The sequence below is a fragment of the Acinonyx jubatus genome, chromosome C1 (assembly GCF_027475565.1).
Source record: "Acinonyx jubatus isolate Ajub_Pintada_27869175 chromosome C1, VMU_Ajub_asm_v1.0, whole genome shotgun sequence".
NCBI lineage: Eukaryota > Metazoa > Chordata > Mammalia > Carnivora > Felidae > Acinonyx > Acinonyx jubatus.
In genome coordinates, this window is record NC_069381.1 from 55,328,502 (window position 1) to 55,345,742 (window position 17,241).

At 42.2% G+C, this 17,241-nt stretch overlaps 1 protein-coding gene across 3 annotated transcripts in view; it reads right to left on the minus strand.

The window, feature by feature from the left end:
• The window catches only part of GNG12 (G protein subunit gamma 12), a 124,078-nt gene that overhangs the window by 71,862 nt on the left and 34,975 nt on the right, over positions 1-17,241 (minus strand). For all 3 annotated transcript variants that reach the window (XM_027058902.2, XM_027058900.2, XM_053214206.1), the window contains exon 2: positions 1,934-1,986. The gene's annotated coding sequence lies outside the window, so the exon portion shown is untranslated. The remainder of the gene's footprint in view (positions 1-1,933; positions 1,987-17,241) is intronic.

The following is a 17,241-nucleotide window of genomic DNA, read 5'->3' on the forward strand; positions in this document are numbered from 1 at the left end:
CAACCAACTGTAGTGTCCATGCTGCCTCCTGCTATATACTAAGTACCTATACTAAGGTATACCTGCTATGCTAGGACTAAGTACCTGCTATACTCTCAGTATACACCTCTGTGGTACAAGGAAAGTGTAGGTAGCCGTCTGCTCTCTAAAGTCCGTTTTCTACCACTGTATAACAGTTATCTCATGGCAATCATGTCTAGGTTCAAAGATATCACTGACAAAGCAATGGAAGAAGGAAGACTAGCCAAGGTGAAGGGAGTGAACCACAGAGCACAGGGTTTGGCTTTGAAGTAGTTCAGGGCAGGGCAGATCCCAGATGGCAGGAATAGGCGGGGAGGCCATATTGTGAAGAAGAGAATATTCCAGTGGGACCTTCAGAATGGGAAGGGTTTCCAAGTGGAGAAGGGGTGAGCAGCATGACGTATCCTCCAGAGAAATGGTAATGGGACCAGCATGGCTGGAATAAAGGAAATAGTGAGAGGCGAGCAGGAAAGGATGTAGCCAGGTGATGGACATGGAGAAGCCAGAGAGAGGAGTCGAGGCTGGTGCTGTGGGTGACCTGGGGCACCGACAGTTTCTGAGCAAAGCAGGGACAGCCTGAAAGATGAGCCAAAGGATGACCAGTGCAGCAGTGTAGAGTGGAGGGAAGGTCAGAGAGTGGGCAGTCCGACACTGGCAAGAATACCTCGAAACCTGCTGAACTGAGATGCCAGCTGGCAGTGCCAGGGCCTGTCAAGCAGAATGGGGACAGAGGATGGCAGGCTATGGGATAGGCATGGATCGGAGTCCTCACTCCATGCCCTTCTCTTTCCCTGTGACTCAGAAGCCCTGTATGGCAGGACTATAAAAATGGCCACAATCCTTCCCCTCTCTTTATCCATGCTGCCTGCAGTACAGTTCTGTAGCTCCTGTACTAAGGGGTAGACTCTGGAGCCTCGTGATTCCAGGCCAGCCATACAGCTCACTTTGGCTGACAGAATGTGATGGAAACAACGCTGTGCCACAGCTGAGCCTCAACCTCAAGACGTTCCCACTTTGTCTCGGTCAACCCTGATCAACCCCATGCGAACATGCTCAGGGTAGCCTGGAGGATGGTGAGACACATGCCTTAGCCATCGTGGACCTGTAGCTGACTTCAGACAGGAGTGGTCCCACTGGAAACCAGAAGAATCACACAGCAAAGCCCAGCCCAAACTGCCAACCCACAACATTGCAGGATAAGGAAATGATTGTTATTTGGAGTCGGGAAATTTCGGCTCGAATTTCTGGCAGTATATTTTGGAGTGGTTTCTTACGCAGCAAAAGCTAACTGCTACGCACTGCAAATAAGAATATCACCACAGTATTAGGGAGTCAGGCCACATGAAGCCCCAGAAGATTTTTCACTTAAAAAGTATATTATTTGCCTAACTCTAAAGTCAGTTTTCTACCAATGCATAACTATTCTCTCACAACAATCACATTTAGGTTCAAAGAGAGGAGAAGAAACCTCCAGCAGTAAGAAAGCTAATACGTTGTAGCTGTAAGCCAATTTTCATTACAACACACTGCAAGGGACTGTCTGAATTCCTTGGCTGAAATAACACTTTGTTGTTTTGGATACTGCTTGAAACAAGCAGACCATCAACAAGGGCCTGGAAATAGTTTCATTACCAAAAAAAAAAAAAAAAAAAAAGAAAATTTAACAGTATTTGGCATATAATCATAGATCTTTTCCCTGACCATGTTCTTAGCAAAGGAATGTGGATTGATCTGCTTTTTTTTAAGGCATGGAAACATCTTAAATCCTTTCAGAGAGGAAATTTTAAAAAGTGTGAATAAATAGACATCTAATCATAGTCCTGGTAGGGATGTATCTAACTTAGAAGTGTGAATATCATTTCAAAAATAATGTCAAACAGTCACATTGTTTTAAAAATGAAAGAGAACTCACCAGAAAGACTTCCTGTGGCCCACCGTTTTCAGGTTGGAAGTGGTAGAATGAATCTGAAATAGAATTAAGCAAACATTCCATAAGTAAATCACACTTGCAAAGGGTGTGCTTTCAGTCCCAAGTGACCGCCATGATGTTGAGTATTTATTCTTTTAGTTAAAGATTAGCAAAGCTTTTTCTGGCTCCTGATGGAATAGGGAGAGTTTTTTGCCTACATATTTCAACTTCCTGAATAGAGAGCCTTCTCTCTTCTACTTCAGGGAGCGCTGAAAGTCTGAAGCCAGTATAACTATAAATGGTAGTGTTTTCATCCAAACCCCTCCAAGTCAGCAGAAGCCTCTTTGGTTGTTGCTCTTGCCTTGGTCCCTCAACCTCTTCTGCTAGGACCAAGCCACGGCTTCCTGCATGGAACCAATTAAAAAATGGACAGTCCAGCACAACCTCCAGGACAATGGGGAAGAGTATACAAGGCTTCCCAATAGATCACAAATAAGCACAAATTTTTGTTTTATTGATAAGGATGAGCCCAAGGCAGTCCTGCTCAACAGAAATAGAACATGAACTATATATATATATAATTTTCTATTTTCTAGTAGTTACACTAAACAGGCAAAAAGAAATGGATGAAATTTTAATATGTGTAACTGAATTTATTCAGAATATTATCATTTCACCATGTAACCAATAGAAAAATTACTAATGAGACATTGCACATTCTTTTCGTCACACTAAATCTTTAAGACCCAGCACGTCACAACTCAGACTAGCCACATTTCAAGTAGTCAACAGCCACGATGGCGAGTAGCCACATCAGACACAGAGGGAATCCACTTTTGGCCTTCAGGTACTGGTAAATCAAGTCAAATGCATGAAGAGATTTTATTCATCTATTTTTCTCCTCTTAGTAATCCATCATCACCCCATTTGTGATGTCATTTTACTGGAAATAATCACGTAATAATAGCAAATATTTATATAGCACTTAACTATGTGCCAGGAACTGTTCTTGGCATCTAACTTCAATTAACACTCACAATAACCTTATGAGATAAGCATATTATCATTCCCATTTTGTAATAAGGAAACTGAGACTTGGGAGAGGGTAAGTAACATGCTCAAGGTTATACGTTGGTGACAGAGCTGGGATTCTAATCCATGTAGAGGTCTGCCTCCAGATCCCATGTCCTTTAGCCACTAGACTCTCACCTAAATGTGAATGGCTCAAGATAAGATAATTACTTTCAGTTTTAGTTATAACCACCAAGTGATCCAAGGCTGCTGTCACGATACATGGTCAGATAATAGCAGTGACGGCAGATGGAGGAGTTACGGGATGTGCTAGCAAATTAAAATAAAAACAACATGGAGGAGGAGCAAAATCACCACAAGCAGGCCTGGGTCTGACCGGGATGCAGCAGGAGGTTAATGGTGTCGGGGTTGGGGGGGTAGGTGTCGGTCGTTCGAAAATTTTGTCTTCACAATTTTTCTGAGGGAAGGGTCTATCACTTCCATCAGATTCTCAAAGGGGTCTATAAGATAGGCACCTCTATATCTGTCCTAGCTGGGTGGAGAGGAAGACCAGAAGAATCAGGTAGAAAGAAATTCAGAAAACATATCCTTTTAAATTGATTAATCCGTGGTCCCTAAAGAAGTCACACCTAGTGAGAAAAATAAGATCCACACGTGTGAACTCCACGCCCATATAGTAGGAAAGGAGGTTGGTCAGGGACACTGTTCAGAATCAGCAGGTCTTGGACTGAGGCCACTGTGGGATGCTGAGCCCCGAACCTGCTGAAAGTCCTTCAGTGGCTTCCTCTAGGTTGTAGGAGCAAATCCAAGTTCCTTAGCCCAGTCTCAAAAGCTGCAGTGGTCTCATGCCTGACCTCTTCCCGGGCACTCAGATATCTTGTCTTTTAGCTACACAGACCTATTTACAGGTCCCTACGTCCAACACACTCACCCCTCTGTGCCTTTGCAGATTCTGTTCTTTCTGTCAAACACATCCTTTCCCTATCGTATCAGCCTACCTGTAGGCATCAGTTCCAAAGTCATCTCCTCTGGGAAGCCTTTGTGAACTCCTTTGGCTGCCATAGGGACAGCTTTCTTTCTCTGCAGTAACAGTAGTATTCATTCAATTCAGTTGAGAATTATGTACTACTACGGATAATAACAAAAGCTGGTATTTATGGAGTCATGTGCCAGGCACTGTTCCAAGTGCTTTGCATGTTCCTCTAATCTACTCAGTAACCATACAGGGTAGGTCCTTTTATTACTCCATTTAGCAGGTGAGCAAACTGAGGCATAGAAGTCAGCAGCCTAAGGTTATCCAGCTTGTAAGTGCAAGAGCCAGAGTGTGAATAAAAACACACTGGGATAAAAAGTCTCCAAATATGTTCTTTAGCAAAGCAAGCTTTCACTTCATCTTTTAAATCCAGCCAGTGCTGAGGGGATATGTTTTAAATCCAGCCTATGCTTGTTCACTAGGAGAGGGAACAGACACAACTCAGAGCTTGGCCAACTCGATCATACCTCCAACAAGATCATCAGCTTCCCTTAACTTTGCACGTGGATCTAAGTAATAACATGCCCTCTGAAAGCCTTGGCTGACCATTATAAAGGAATGACAGAAAAGACCCTTTCCTTTAAAAGATGCAATATTCGGGGCGCGTGGGTGGCTCAGCTGGTTAAGCATCCAACTTCAGCTCAGGTCATGATCTCGAGGTTCATGAGCTCGAGCCCCACATGTCAGGCTGTGAGCTGACAGTGGGGGGTCTGCTTGGGATTCTCTCTCTCCTTCTCTCTATGCCCTCCCTGCACCCCCCTCCACTATCGCTTGCTCTCTCTCTCAAAAAAATTTTTTAATAAAAGCAATATTCAAGTTAAAAAAGTACACAAAGCCCTATTTTTTTTTTTTTTGGATTTACTTGGCTTCAAATAACTCAGTGAGTATATTCCAAATATTTTTAAAATAAAAGTCTCATGTTGAAAATCTCCTTTTGTTGTCCAGTCATGGCTTTGTCATTCCTTACCCTTCAGTTCCACAGTATGTTTCATTCCAGCACTATCTAAACTCTCCTTGGATGAATATAAAAAGTGACCTTGTAGGAGGACACTCTCCCCTTTCTCTACCAGTGGGAAAGACAAGAGTTTCAAGATCTGGGACATACACAGACTTCTAGGGAGAGAAAGAGCTCTTTGTAGCTCACGTCAGAGATTGCATCAGGACATTGGCCCAGCCTACCACTCACCAATAAACGCAATTAGCCATCACAGCCCCTCTTCCCACTGCATCCAGAATGTAAAAGAAACCACCAACTTCCCATGTATATGGACGTCAACATTATCTCAGTTATTAACAATCAAATTATAACAACCAATTGTGTTTTGACTCTTCCTACCTCATCTCCTTCTACAATAAACATTAATCTAATTGTTGTTGAGAGGTTTACTGAATGCAAATTATGTGCCAGGCATGGTTGTACCTGCTGGAGATGTAGCAGTAAATGAGGTAAACAAGGCTCCTGATATAGGGGCCCTCCCACTGTAATGGAAGACAGAAAATAAACAAGTACACAAAGAAGTAAGTAAGATAACTTCAAATAGTGACAAGTTCTACAAATTTTTCCATATAAGCATGGAGTGATGTGACCTACTGAAGAATTTAACAATGTCTCTCTGGCAGCTGCATGGAGGAGTCTGGAAGAGGCAACAGTGGATGGATGGATCAGTGACCAGTATGAGGCCATTCAATTGTTTAAGTGAGAAATGATGGTACCTTGGGCACAGGATGGTAGCAGTTGAGATGGAGAGAAGTGGATGGATTCAGGATAGGTTCTGGAAGTAAAACAATCAAGACCTGCTGCTGAAGTGGTTGTGGGAGAGGAGAGAGAGGAACGGGTCTAGAGGACACCTAGGTTTTGGCTCAAGCAACTGGGTCAGTGGTGTCTTCTTTAGGGGAGAAACAGGTTGTGTGAGGAAAATCAAGAGTTCTAATTTGAAAAAAAAAAAAAAAAAGAATTGATTTGATTGACCTTGTTAACTTTGAGCTACCCAAGTGGAGATGTCAAGAAAGCATCAAGAAGTCTTGAACTATTGCTGTCCACTACAATAGCTGCTAGCACATGTGGGAATTTAAACAATTAAAGACTCATAAGCCATATTTCAAGTAATCAAGTAGACAAAGTAGTAGCTACTGTACTGAACAGCACAGGTGTACGTATTTGTGTCACTGTAAAAAGATCCACTCGATAGGAATCGTCTAAAATGCATGTGATAACTTGCTAGACTCCATTACTATATAACATTTACCGTCATTATAAAATACAAAATTATAGCCCTGGGAGATCTTTAAACAGCCACTGGATCCTGATCATACCTGCTTCTAGTTCATGTTAATTCTCTAGAAAATACAGAATATAGCACTGTAGGAGGTGGGGTGGGGGGAACATTAGTTTTATAGGCCTGGCTTCTAGCTGTCTTGACTACCATGACTTCCAGCAAATCAGTTAACTAACAGGTGCCTCCATTTCCCCACCCACAAAATAGGAAGTGACCCTGAATGGGCTATATTGAGAAACATGTCGGAGAATGTTTCCAGCTCTCAAGACATCTCCACCTTTCCCTAGTCAGATCCGTTCTGATTTCCACTTGCAAATTCTGACATGATGTTATCTCAAATGGCAAAATGGATATAAAAGGGCCTTCAAAACATACAAGGCCCTTACTGTAGGTGTAAGTGTAAAAGATACATGTTCCACAAAGGTGAGGCAAAATATACCCTGTATCTTGAGTCTATCATGGAAATTTGTGTTACTAGATGTTGCAGGGCTCCTGACTTTATTTTTTTATTTAAAAAAAATTTTTTTAATGTTTATTTTTGAGAGAGAGAGAGAGACAGAGCACAAGCTGGGGCAGAGAGAGAGGGAGACACAGAGGGACAGAGAGAGAGAGGGACACAGAATCAGAAATGGGCTCCAGGATCTGAGCTATTAGCACAGAGCCCATCATTAGGCTTGAATTCACAGACCACGAGATCATGACCTGAGCCGAAGTCAGACACTTAACTGACTGAGCCACTCGGGTGCACCAGGACTCCTGACTTTATAAAGCAATGCTGTAATGCATCAAAGAATCAGGACAAGTCTTGAGCCCGAAAGGTGAAAGACACTAGGAACAAAAATGGTGACATTTTCCCTCACCGTGCAAGGGCTTTTGTCCTAGGAAAGGGCACACCCTGAGCAGGTGAACTGGCCTACTTTAACCAAATGGTGCCACCCCATTATCTCCACCTTGAGATGGGCTCCTGCCCGGAAGAGCTGGTCTGGGCTGTTCATCAGGAGAAATTCTCCCACCTGCTCACTGTCCTTAATCCACAAAGAGTTAGAGACTTGAAATTTTGTTTTTAATTAAAGAGCTGGTGGGATGTGTCCTCACCTACTTTGTAGATAATCTGGGGGGAAAGTATCCTGATTATGCCAAAGCTAGTGAGAAATTTTAAAAATAGACATGTAATCCCTATTTTGCCAACCTCTATGAGAATACATAAAAAGCCAGAGCAAACAAATGAAATTTTACTCAATATGTTGTTTCTTATTTTTCTATGGAAAGGGCAGTGGCACTTTTTTGGTGGTGGTGGTGGTGGTGTCTGTATGTTTCCCAATGACAGTTTTAAAAGGACATCAAACATCTCTGGGCCCACATGCCCACCATCATAATGCTACCACTTATTTTTGCCTGTTACGCTCCACACACACACGTTATTACGTGACCATGGCCACAGTTCAAATGCTATTGATAGTAAACCCAGAGAAAGCTTTGGAGTTAGAAGGTGAGGTCTGAATGTTGGCTCCTCTAGAAGGTGAGGTCTGAATGTTGGCTTCTCCACTGATGACATGCAAGTCCTTGAACCATTTGCCTGTAAGCCTCAATTTTCTAACGCGTAAAAATCCTTTAAGCACACAGTTGCTATCTGTATTCAGAGAGAGAATACATTCTCAGGGAGAATGTTGGCCCAATGCCACCAGGAAAGGCTCCATAAATGACGGCTAGTATTTTCTTTTTCCATTTTAAATATTTTCTGTGTTTCTACACATATTCATAATGATTATTTAAGGGGCCTAAAATCAGTCCTTCATGTAAAAAGTTCCAATTTACTAAGTCACTCCCATACTGCACTAAATAATGCAAATTGTCACCAGTCTTTATTATTATAAATAATATTACATTGGATATCTTCATGTTTTAGCTTTTTTCGTCCCTTTCACTTATTTCCCCAGCTTCCCTAAATTTCTAACAGTAGAATTAACAATTTTTTTGTTTTTAAAAGGGCCTTTAATTAGCATATAACACCACCAACCAAATAATGGGGAATTTCTGAGATGTTGACATTTTACACATAAAATGGTATTCTTAATGCAGTTTTAATTTGTATTTCTAAGATAATTAGTGAAAATGAACTTTTTTTCCTGTTTATTAATGGTTTGTCACCTTGAAAAATAAGCTTATGTTTTTCTTATTCATAGAAGGATCTTAATATTTTTGTTATGAATTTCAATGAGCTCTTAAATAGTATATGATAATCAAGAGTTAGTATTTGTCTTTGCTATAAATATATTCCCTGTATTTTGAATTTTAGAATAAACACCTTTTAATTTACAGAGCATTTTGATAAATAATAAGCAACAGCCACATTTTGTATAAACCTCATGAGCTATGACATTGTTTCTTGGCAAAATGCTTGGCTTTTGATTGCTTTTCAATGTTCATTTACACCCACTTTTATTTTCACAGCAACCCTGTGAGTGAGCTGCGGAATACGACAATTCGCACTACACGCCTGAGAAAACTGAGACCCACACAGGCCAGGCAACTTAAACAGGGTCACCGAGCCTTGGAGTTGGCCAAGATTGGACTCAGCCCTTTGTTCTTGGAACCACAGGAACCAAAATAAAGAGATGTGTTTTTGTGCAAATGGATAATTATCTCAAGCACCAATCCTACCTCATTTCCTATTAAAAAGCCTTTATACAAAGCATCAGAGAACCACACCTGCTGCACTAGAGGCTCTCCAGAAATGTTGGCATTTTTAATTCAGCTTTGTTGAGGTGTAATTGACAAGTAAAACTGCAAGATATTTCAAGTGTCCATCATGGCGATTTGATACACATTGCAAAAGGCTTCCTCCTATTTAGTTAATTAATACACCCATCATCTCACATATTGACCTTTTTCTTCGGGTGGGGTGAGAAAATTTAAGTTCTGCTTTTCTAGAAAATCTCAATGATATAATACAATGTTATCAACTACAGTCAACATGTTTCCCATTAGATCCTCAGCCCTTATTCATTTTACAGCTTAAAGTTTTTACCAACCTCTCCCTGTGTCCCCCCCAGCCCCTGGCAACCACTTTTCTACTGTTTCTAGGAGTTTGATTTGATTTGTTTTGGTTTTGATTCCACATATAAATGATACCATGCAGTACTTGTCTTTCTCTGGCTAGTATTATTTTTAGAGAATCCACCAAAACAATGCCTTATGTAACGGACCATCCTTATGCAGTTAAAATAATCCAAATAACTTAGACTTAAATTAAGTGTTGCTTTACTGTCATTTTTTTTTTTTTTAAACGAGCATAAACATCACTCTTCTTGCCAGTATTCCTTCCCTTCTGGGCTCAATGAAACCACTCTTCTCTATGAATTTCTATAACCTTTATCACTCTCTACCTTTTATAGCAGGTATTTTAGTATATGTTTCACCTCTTCTACTGAGTAAGATCCCAAGGTCCGTATCTTATTTGTATCTCCCCAAAATCCTAGCACCCTACTCTGTACAGAGATAACACTGACTCAGTGTTTTAGTAAGAGATGAAGCACTTCATGCAGTTAAGAGACCAAGGTAAAAACAAACAAACAAAAAAATACAGTTAGTTAAAAATCAGAGCATTGAAGGCTGCATTAACTATGTGCTTTTTGCTAAGCTGCTCCTTATTCTGGCAAGCACACTAACATGAGACAGTCCTAATGCACTCTTAGGCCAGAAGTCTACATTAGCTAAACAGTACCAAACTACATTAAACAGAATGTCCAACAATGTTTCCAGCCTTGGACAAATCTGTGTAATTCTGTAGATATAGCTGTTATGCTTTTATTTGCAAATTCTGATATAACTCATTCCTCAAAAATTCACAGTGTACACACACACACACACACACACACACACACACACACACACACACACACACAGACACTACAAAAGTCCTGGTTCAGCATTTGGGAAAAACGCAGATAAAAATATGAAACATCTGTTTCCTAATATCAGGAAAATTCACAGGAAACTATTAATGTTCACTAGGGAGAAAGAAAAATAATCTGGATCAAATTATAAAATGAAACTTCCAAAATTCACGATTAAGCCTACAAGTCACTACATCTTCAGAACTGAGGGCAGGGGGGTGTGAGGATTTCACATTTAAACTCGCCACAGTAGAAATATTTTTATTCCGTGTATATACAAATAAGCAAAAAAACTGTGTGCCTCCACCCTACGTAATATTCTCAGTTCCTAAGTCTCCCCATTGATATTTATATAACCCTTGGCAGTTTGGGTTGGTATTGTGTGTGTATTTTCATAACGTGCTTAGTGTCTTACAGGGTGACTGAAAACCTAGCTAAACTGGATGATGGTCCCTGTAAGGACAGATGGGGTTCTTCTGAGAAAAATCAAGAGTGGCTTACATCTCCCAAGGACTGACAGGACCGGGCGGTCAGGGCCATAGCAAGGTCAAAGCAAACTACAGATGAGGGTGGTGAGTTCTTCCACTATCCTGCCCCACATCAGCCTCTCTAAGCCTACCACATGCCCGGCAATGTGGAAGGTGCTGCAGGTGCAACAGAGAGCAACATATAGGCCTTCTCCTCGAGGAGCCTACGATAAGTCATGGAAACAAATGAGGAGGTAATTAAGAGCTTCAGCAGCATGTTATCTAATTGCAGCAAGTACGAGGAGCTCTGAGGGCAGAGGAGGGGCATCTATACCAGTCTGGGATGATCATGGAAGGTTTACGAGAGGAAGCAGTGTTGGAGCTGAAGTATGAAGAACAGCCAAGGTTAACCAGAAACTCAAAGGAGGGAGTCGTGAGCAAGGCAGAGGAAACAACCTGTGCCAATGCCCAAGAGGAAGTGAGTACCTAGGCCCACTGAGGACTGCAAACTGCTTAATGCACCGGGTTGGGGAGTTTTAGATGCAAGAGAGGCCTCATCACCTAAGAGGCAGTACCAGGCAAAACCCAAAGGGGGTGACTACAGTGAGAAGCATGGGGCCAACAGAAATGACCCAGGATCTCTAGCATCTTCACATCAGAAAGAACTAGTACTGATTTGGAACACCTGGGTGGCTTAGTCGGTTAAGCATCCAACTTCAGCTCAAGGTCATGATCTTGCAGTTTGTGGGTTTGAGCCCCACGTCAGGCTCTGTGTTCACAGCTCAGAGCCTAAAGCCTGCTTCAGATTCTGTGTCTCCCTCTCTCTCTGCCCCTCCCCCACTCATGCTCACCCCCTCCCTCTCTCTCTCTCTCTCTCTCTCAAAAATAAACATTACAAGAAAAAATAGTAACTAGTACTGACTCACTGACAGGCCTCTGGAGAGCAAGCAGTTAGAGGGCCTTATCAGAGATGATGGTGGTCCCCTCCGAGGACAAAGCAATAGCCAGCTACCCAGCCCCACAGATAGGAATAGTTGAGCCTTATCACAACCCCATGAGGAAGACAGAATTATCTCCATTTTACAGATAAGTTGCTGGTTTCAGAAGATCGTATTTAGCAATATTCCTTTCTGTACGTAGATCCTACTTTTGATTAGGGAAACCAACTCTTCTTGGTATGCTTGGGACTTTTGGTTTTAGCAGTGAAAGTTCCACATCCTAGAAATCCCTTCGGTGCCACATACAACCAAGATGGTTGGTCACCCTACTCAGGGTTTGTGAGGTACATACAGTGCACCAAAGGGTTTATGCCCCAGGTTCTTATATGGGAACTGGTGCGATGTTAAATGTGATCTAATCCCCAGAAATTAATCTGGACCCTTTGAGCCATGGGACCCTCTGGAAAATCTTGGGGGCTTGGAGGCTCGTAGATCATTTGCAATAATTCTTACTGAATAATATGTTCAAGGCACAAAGACTAGTTGAGAGCCCAGTGATCACTAGCTGTTGTCCCGAAGGGAAAGAACCACTTACTTAATGCTTATAGAAAACAGCAATTAGCCAAAAGACTGGTTGAATTTAATTTCTGCTGTTGTTCACTGAGAGTTAACCAAACATTTTCAGCTTTAATATGTGACAGTGAAAATCTTCCTAAAATAAATTCATCTACTTACCTACACAGAATATAGCAAACATATTTTCATGTGTCTTTGTTAACTAGGGATCTTACAGTGCCTCACCCCATGGCCATGGCTTATACTGCTACTGTTCAACAGACAAAGTTAAAGTTTAGAAGATAAAGAAAAAGAACACAACACGGCTGCCAAAAAACTATGGTCACAACAGGATGTTACTTTATGACAGTATCTGACAGGCAGGGGGTGGCTGATACATCTATAGAGAATGAATGATGGCAAAAAACTGGGCCATGCAGAATTACAGAAAAGAAAATGACCAGGTGATGAGGGACCGTAAGGCAAGCTGAGGGCCAAGCACAAGCTAGCACAACTTCCCCCCAACCCCCAGGTGGGATCTGTGTGATATTCCTCAGACACTTCTGGCTGCTCAAGCACAAAGGAAAGGGCAGAAAACAAATGGTTAAACTGATAGAGTCCACCAGTTTACAAATATCTCTTCAATAGCCTAATCTCCAGGAACTCCCCACTATCTTAATGATAATACTTTGCTAGAGGGAAAAATAGCCTTAGCTTGACAATAGCTAGGCCTCCAATAATCTAAAAAATCCTCTTTAGCATGTAGAAATCCCTTTAAGAAACTTCCTCTTGACTTTACCTCCCCCAACCCCACAGTATATAAGCAGTCACTCTTCACAACCCCAGAGCAGCTCTTCCTGCCCATGGGGCCTGTCCTCATGCTTTCATAAAATCACCGTCTTGCACCAAAGACATTTGTCTTCAAGAATTCTTTCTTGGTCGTTGGCTCCATACCCCCGCCAACACCCTGAAAACCCATCACCAGGGATTGTGCAAGAGATGATGGCCTCACTTGAGCTTTTGCTACGGTGCTATTGAGTCAGGCATCTGCCGTACAGGGTTCTGGTCTGAGAAAAGGGAGCATAAGCTCTTCAAGGGCTCTCCTTTCCTTGCAACAGGGGTATGAGTGAAATAGCCCATGCGGCCTTCAGGCAGCAGAAGATGCAGAGAGACTTCAAACTGATAGGAATCAAGGGCCCACCATTGAATCCTGACTCAAAGGCATTCTCCCAGAATCTCAGTTAATGTTAGCCAGACACAATTCCCCACTGTGAGAACTCTCCCCACACAGGAATGGAGATAGGAGCCTTAGACTCTTTCTCTGGCGACAATGATCTCCAACATATTTCTGGTTACTTTTCAATGAAAAAAATATTTTCGAAATCCAACCATGCTTGAATAGAGCTATTAAAAAAAACAGCAACAACTCCTCGGCAGGGTTGAACTTTTATTAGCCTCAGAAAACTTAAGAAAACAAAAAGTAAAATTGAGCAGCATTTATCACTGTAATATATAACTATGTTTCCCTCTGCAAGTTCCAGCTTTATGGGAGTGTCCCGGGTAACTGAGTTTCTGCCACATGGTGAAAATAATCATTTTGTCCACTGGGCTTAGCTTTCTAATCGTTATCACTCCTTTCGATGACATACTTTCTGTTGGATGCTGAGACAGCGAGGAAGACAGTCATCCCACAAATATTCAGGTGATGTCTGCTGCACAGAGTCAGGCAGCATAATAAGGGCAGGATGCAGCAAAGGGCACTGCCCGGAGCTGGATCAGAAAAACCAGACAGGGAAGGTTTTGGTTTCACTCTGCCAGACCTTTGACGTGGATGAGCTACTTCTCCGGGCCTTGGCCTCAGAAGCAAATGATAAATGCTCCTTAGCTGATGCTAGGAGCGGCCACCCAAACCCTGGTTTGGGGGCTTTGACTCCACTGAGTGATTCAGTTTAAAATTGTAGCCACTAAAACAGGTGGGCATTGAGTGAGAGTCCCTTGGTCACTGAAAACCAATCAAAGGAGTAGATAAGATATAGATTCTAAGGACTTGTTCATCTTTTCCTATATCATCAAGAGATCAATAGCTTACAAAAACAAATCCCACTGTGTTCAACATAATCCACTCAAAGACATAATTCTACAGTAAGAAGACAAGTCTTAAGAAAACCAACACAGCGGGCACAACCTCTCTGTTCCTGCACCTACCACTTGCTGCCTGGATAAAGCCACCTTTGCTGCCTCTACTGTTAACATTAGTTTGTACCCTCTCCCAGACATTCTCATGAGCTTTCCATTTTATATACATGCTGAACTACACAATCTGATGACCTTCCTTTGGGGGAATGCACAAGCCTGAACTCACTGCAACAGAAAAAACAAACAAACAAACAAACAAAAACCTACCACCCAGAGCCAAGGAAAAAAAACAAAACAAAACAAAACAAAACCCTGTTATTCACCATACCTCTAGGAAGGGATTTAACAGAAGCCCAGGGCATCTGATGATGTTCTGTACAGCTAGCCATTTCCATGCTCAACTTGTCTCCTTGACCCTCCAACCCCATTTCTTATTTGTTTATGCACCTGCATAGGCAATTTGATTATAAGGCCTTGTGACTGCACAGGCCATACTTTATACTTCTATGTATTTTTCTTCCTTCCCACAAGAATGAGCTCTTTGCTTAACACACCCTAGGTTTCCAATAAACGAAAGGGAGGAAAAAAAAAAGCCCTAAACGTTCATGTTTATAACTAATTGTGAATCCAGAAATTAGGTTCCTATTTATCTTCTATTGCTTAAGCTAGGTTTCGTTCCTATGAACATGTCTCCCCTACAACTGCTGTGGACACTGATGATGTAAGGCAGTCTTTCTTAACCTTTTAAGACACACACTTTTGATAACCATAAAAACCTTCCCTTCCCTAACCAGATTCTGATGTGCCCTTTCCATGGCTGTTTCAGGAAACTGATGTGCGTTCTCAGTCTCCCCTGCTGGATCCTCTCCTCTCCCCTAAATCCGGTAATTTTCAAATCTACATCTCTCCATCCCCAGCCTCTTCTCTGAACTCTAGTTATTTATCCGACTGACTTCTTGATATCTTCCCAAGGATGCCTTATTAGGATCTCAAGCTTAACAACAGCCACAACCAAATTCTTAAATGATCCCCCCACGCTGCTCCCCTGGGGCTCCCAGTGCTGGAAGCTGGACACCACCATTCATGCCTTTGCTCAAGCCCAAATCCTCATTCACCTTTGGCTCCTTTCCCACCTACTGTTCATCTAGTCAACCCACCAGCAAATCCCACCAGCCCTACCTTCAAGACATCTCGGATCCAGTCACACCTCAGGGTCTCCTCCAAGTCTCCTGGTCTGAGCTGGCAGCATCCCCATGGGTCTCTGGGCTTCGGCCGTGCTCCTCCCCCCATTCCAAGTCTAGTGTCCCTCAGCAGTGGGGGTGTCATCTTTCTTCACCTTACTCCCCTGCTCAAAACTCTCCAAGGGCTTCTAGGCATGTTTAGCACACGAGCTAAATCCTCGGCTTCCTGGGTTCTACATGAACTGGCCCTGGCTCACTCTACCCAGACACACTGACCTCCCCTTCTCCTCAAATGCGCCAAGCAAACCAGGGGCCCCTGGCTGGCTCAGTGGGTAGAGCCATATGACTTTTGATCTTGAGGTTATAAGCTTGAGCCCCAAACTTGAGGTTGTAAGTTTGGGCCTAGAGATTACTTTAAAAAACACGTATTTTAAAAAGTATTTCTTATGTAGAAACATAAAAGCAAAACAAACAAACAAAAAAAAACCCAAATATGCCAAGCAATCGCCTGCCTCAGTGCTGAGACACATTCTTCCTCCTGCTCCAACTCACACACTGTGAGTTGGTCTCTGTGACGAGTGTCCTCTCCTCAGAGAGGCCCTACACTCTCCTTTCTTACCCTGCTTTGCTCTTCTTCATAGCACTTAACACTTCCTGGCATTCTATTTGCTATCTTATTGAATTATTATCTCTCTCCTTCACTGGAATGTAAACTCCATGAGAAGAGGACGTTGTTTATTCACTGCTGTACCCACCGTGCCTGAGGTGACGCCTGACAGGGACTACGTATTTTTTTTTTTTGTTACTGAATGAATGCATATTCTCAAATAGCCAGAAATATTTTATGCAACTGAATTTTTCTAATGTTTATATTATGAAAATATTTCCCCCTTTCCTAAGCAAATCATCACGTAGTGTATGGTTTTTTAAATGACCCAGCTCCCTTGCTTAGGTTTGGATATGTCTGCCATCTTTCACACACCCCACTGGGGGGTGGACCAGGGTGCCCCACCCCCTGAGGGTCAGTGATGTGGTGGGTAGGCTCAACGTACACAAACTCATGTCTATGTCCTGAGTTTTTATCCAAGCATCTGACATGTTTTATAGCCTTTGCCTCTTACTAAAGCCTTAAAGCTTTATTACCTTCAAAAAAATGCTCAGAGAATTCAACTAATAAAGAGACTGTCTGCCTTATTTATGGTAATGGCAGTGTTTCTTTCAGTTAATTCTGAATAGGGCTGGCTCAAATTTCAATGCCAAGTGGTTTGCTACACTACTTTTGTTGTATGCTTCCAAAGCAGTTTGGTCCCAGTGGCCAAAGATTATACTATGGAACATTAAGAAAACTTTTCGGAAAAAAAAAATAGAAAGGAGCACAGATTTCTCCTGCCAGGTATCTTCTATACATTTGGATTTTCTGGTGGCTTCTTCAATATGGGTGCTTTTCAGAAGAGCAGTGTTTTCCTTCATGAATGAACCCCATTTATCATGATACGCCAAGTGGTCAGTGTTAGCTCCGAGGGGACAGCCATTCTCCCAGCCTTCTGGCATTTTCCCAGTGTGGCAGTGAATGCCACCCTGCAGAGACCAGTATCTCACTCTCTGAATTCCACCTTCCTCTCCTTTATTTGGCCTCTTAGCAGACCTCAGCCTCAGGGAGTTCAATCAGCGACATTTGTCTACTGTGTCTTTTCTCCTTTTCTAAAAGCATCATTTTTCTCGAACTTTTGTGGGTGAAACTTTGGACCTCTCATGTAAACACAAAGCATTATTAATTTCCAATCACTTGAGAAATTA